Here is a 4,971-nt window from a genome sequence, read left to right on the forward strand (position 1 = left end):
GCTCTAAAACGTCCTGGTATACGGCTGCGTTGACCTTGGACCTCAGAAAACACAGTGGACCAACACCAGCAGATGACATGGCACCCCAGACCATCACTGACTGTGGAAACTTTACACTGGACCTCAAGCAACGTGGATTGTGTGCCTCTCCTCTAGGGCTGCAACGATTAATCGTGATTAATCGTTTGCAAAATAAAAGTCTGTGTTTACGTAATATATATGTGTGTGTTTTGTGTATAATAATTATGTATATATATAAATACACACACATTCATGTATATATTTAAGAAAAATGTTATATTTATACATAAAATATTTATGTTTATATGTAATATAAAATATATATATTTATAATACATGCATATATTTCTAAACTTTATACCTGCATGTGTGTGTATTTATATATACATAATTATTATACACAGAACACACACATATATATTACGTAAACACAGACTTTTATTTTACAAACGATTAATCGTTGCAGCCCTACTCTCCTCTATTCCTCCAGACTCTGCTTGTACACTTTTTTCTACCACATCTTTTCCCTCCCTTCACCTCTCTATTAATGTGTTTGGACACAGAGCTCTGTGAACAGCCAACCTCTTTTGCAATGACCTTTTGCGTCTTGCCCTCCTTGTGCAAGGTGTCAATGGTTGTCTTTTGGACAAATGTCAAGTCAGTCTTCCCCATGATTGTGTAGCCTACAGAACTAGACTGAGACCATTTAAAGGCCTTTGCAGGTGTTTTGAGTTCATTAGCTGATTAGAGTGTGGCACCAGGTGTCTTCAATATTGAACCTTTTCACAATATTCTAATTTTCTGAGACACTGAATTTGGGATTTTCCTTAGTTGTTAGTTATAATCATCAAAATTAAAAGAAATAAACATTTGAAATATATCAGTCTGTGTGTAATCAATGAATATAATTGTGGCGACCAGGGCGGGCGAGAGCCGTGAGGGAACGGCGCGAGGCCGGTGACGCAAGTGATAACGAGTCTCTCACGGAGGAGCTCCGGGAGCATAAAAGGAGGAGCGACGACCGTGAAGGACGAGAGAGGACCAGGCCTGGATATTATTTTATGTTTTATTATGTTTGTGTGGCCGGCAGACGTCCGTGAGGGTCTGCCGGCATTACTTTCGTTTTGTTCTTTGTTTATTTTGAATTAAAGTTACGTTGAATGTTCGCCGGTTCCCGCCTCCTTCTTCCCGTATATAGGAACTATGTTAGAATAATATACAAGTAATAGAATAATATACAAGTTTCACTTTTTGAATGGAATTAGTAATCAACTTTTTGATGATATTCTAATTATATGAAAAGCACCTGTATTGTCATAAGATATACTGACACCACAAGGTTTAATTTTTCAATTGCACAATAAAAGAAAGCATCCCAGAACACCTGAATGAGTTGAAGTAGATTATACTGATTTCATATAACAAATAAATGGGAAAATAAATAAATAATATGCAGCTGCCATTTCAATGATGTAGCCTACTATGTTCTTCTGTTACCTCACCTTATGAAGATTTAAAATGGGGACATCCCTGTGGAAGTGAAAGAAATAGTGTCCAAAATCAGTGGCCTAATAAAGAAAAAAATTTTGCAACCTTTTGTTATTCTCTGCCATGCGTTGATTTGACCATGTGTGACTTTTGTACCTGGATATACAGTACAATGATGATCAGTGATATAAATGGCCAATTTATTTTGATACACAAACATTCATTATTTGGCATATATTCAGGTTGATCGGGAAACTTTTTCCCAGTCGTCATCAATGGCAAAAAGTGTCCCAGTCAACCTGAATTCACTGGTCATTAATGTTCATAAACATGCATGTTCTTTATGGGGTTTTAGTTAGGGGCACATTTGGCCTCATGAAATTTTGACAAAAAAAAAAAAAAAAAACATTTTAAAAAAACTATGCCAAAACATATATCACAAATCCTGGAATAGAGATGGGAATATGGCCTTGATTTGCTTTTGATTAATAGATGCTTTGTATAATGTGTGATGGAGTGAACATATGATATTGTGTGAGACATTTTGTTTTTGTACAAAATGTTGGGCATGGACTTGCCAATAACAAACTTTAGCTACTGCAGTCCCTTAATATATGGGAATATGACACATAAGAATGCTATTCCCAGATCAAAAAAATACATTTTTAGTCTTAAAGATTTTGACATTTTTACCACTCTTTGAATTTAAATGACTTTTTTATTTTCTTGAAACTATTTTTATAACAGCAAAATGTTATCTTTTTACAGACAGTCACCCCCAAATAATTTGCACAAATGCATTAAAATACTATTTGAATGTCTGGAATCACTATAGTTTTTTTTTTTTTTTTTTTTTTAAGAAATGAATTTCACAAGGATGAAGTTTATTCAACAAGTATTAATTAAATAGATTTTTTTTTTTTTTTTTACATTTCTAATGTTACAAAAAAATTCTATTTCAATAGTCTTCAAACTTGCTGTTCTATGAATCAACCGGTACTGTATCATGGTTTCCTGTTTTCAGCACTGATAATAGTAGCTCAGAATGTTTCTTGAGCAGCATATTAGAATGATTTCTGAAGGGTCATCATGACAATGAAGACTGGAGTAACAGGAATAAACAGCCATTTAAAATATATTAAAATAGAAAACAAATCACAATATTACTGTTTTGCCTATTTTTGATCAAATAAATGCAACCTACATCATATCAAAATGAACAAGAGAACAATACCAGAATAGACAAAAACATTTATACAGGTTTATTTCAGTTGTTACAGGCAGTGATGAACTTAATGATAACAACTAATATAATACCGAGTTTTAAAACGTTGCAAAGGAAGAGCACAGCGAGCTGAACTCATTGTAGACGATATCTGAAGGTGTTCTGATGTTACACGAAGTAGCCTACTATCTGTCATTGTTACAGACCACTGCACAAAACTAATGAAAACATTATAAACTGTTTCCTAGAAGTAAACAACTGTAGTTTAGGCATAAGTCAGCCGCGATATGGAATGAATAATCCACTAATGTGCTGAGATACAATATGAACTAAAATTCTCAGTTGCACGTGCAGTCGCGCATGTCTGGGAAACTCATTAATATTCATGTATTCTCCGCCTTCGGAAACCGAAAATCTCGTAACACCGGGAACGTTCTGAGAAGGTTAGGGGAACGTTCTATTTACGTAAAGAAAACTTTTCTGGCAAACCAACAGAGAACGTTAGGATGTATGTTCTGGGAACCAAAAATTGTTAGTCGCAGTCTAATATCTGCTGGAAATCCAGGTAAACATCTGCGTGCACGCGCATGTCCGTAGTTATGATCCATAACACCTGATTCTGGAAGAATCTTACAGAAATGACTTTTTTTTTTTTTTTGAAGACCACGGATGAAGAAATAGTCATTGAGAAAAAAAAGTCTCATTTCCTCTTCCGTTTTAGGCTGTTGTTTTTGTGATGCGAAATCGAAAGTAATTTTGAACCAGACATTTAGACAGCAGCTCTTAAAGAAAATGGTGTCAATGCAGGCAGATCAAAGCACTGTTGAATATCAAATGTCAAGTGCAAATATATGCAAAATGGCAATGCATTTCTGTATTTTAATTTACATTTTCCATACCATATATGCAATTTTTGGAGCAAGATGATAATTCGCATTCTCTTCGAGTTGTCCTAACCATAAATATCTATGCTTCTAATAATGTTCTGGTTCAATGACTGACAGAAGCGCATATAATCTGCAGGATCATTGACATTTCTCTGTTCTTTCTCTACTTCATCTGCCAATTTATGCCTCGCTTTTCATAGCTCTGCTGCCGACATGTTTCCAACAGCAAGCCCCGCCTTGATGCAGTGATTGACAGGGCAGAGCGGGGACGTGATCGGCTCGAAATGCATTTTCAAATCCACATTGAATTTTGCTACATTTATTGTGGAATATTTAATGAAAATGCAATCGCAAGTGTCTTAACTGTGTAGCAATATTCAATTGTAAATGCAATTAAGAAAAATAACATTTAAATGATCGTTCTGCTCCAATCATTGCATATATTAGCTAAGAGAGCGCAACTCTTAAAGGGACAGCAGTCCAATATTCCTGCTGCTGTCTGACATGTTATATATAGAACAAAAGACAAAGAAAATCACTTTCTGCTCTTGACTGAATACGTTTTTAACTTTAATGGTAAGAATAAGTCTGTATTTAATATTTACAATAAAAAATACAGAAATTAAGGTAACCAACGTGGATGTGTTATTTTACATTTGATTACTTTAATTTCTGTAGTATTTCTTATCTAAATAAAAACCTACTTAACCTGAAAAACTTAGTTTCATTGCTCTCTATTCTATTGCATTTATTTGCTGTTTGGAATTTTTTTATTTGTTCTTATTTTATTACTGAGTTTTACTTTTTTTTTATGAAAATAAAACTTTGTGTTGAAGAAAGGTAGATTTTTGTTTGTATATGCTGTCAATTATAGTTCTTAGAAAGAAAATCAGAATCGGCAAAAATGGGTATTGGCAGATCACACTATGCAAAAATCGGAAATCAGCGCATGTCTAGTTCACACAAAAGCCACAGCTGAACTGCGGTTCATATCGATGTTTTGTGAACAAATCTGTGGCTGTGTAAAAACCATGAGAGTCAATGATTCAATTACCCTTTCAAAAATACATCCACTTGTGTTGTTACTGAATGAATGAATGAATGAATTGAATGACTCATTCATTAAGACAGTGACTTACCGCCATCACTGGCAGTTTTAGTTCAATTTTAGTTCAATTTTAGTTCAAGTATCACACATTATAACGTCATTGCTTATTTTTCTTTTGGACATTTTTAATTTAAAACATTGATTTATTGATTTATTTATTGATTTATAAAGGTATTTATAGAGGTAAAAAAAAAAAGCACTGTAATGCACAATCAGTTTAAAGGGGAAAATATTGTCCCTTA

This window comes from Chanodichthys erythropterus, chromosome 16, assembly GCF_024489055.1.
Source record: "Chanodichthys erythropterus isolate Z2021 chromosome 16, ASM2448905v1, whole genome shotgun sequence".
NCBI lineage: Eukaryota > Metazoa > Chordata > Actinopteri > Cypriniformes > Xenocyprididae > Chanodichthys > Chanodichthys erythropterus.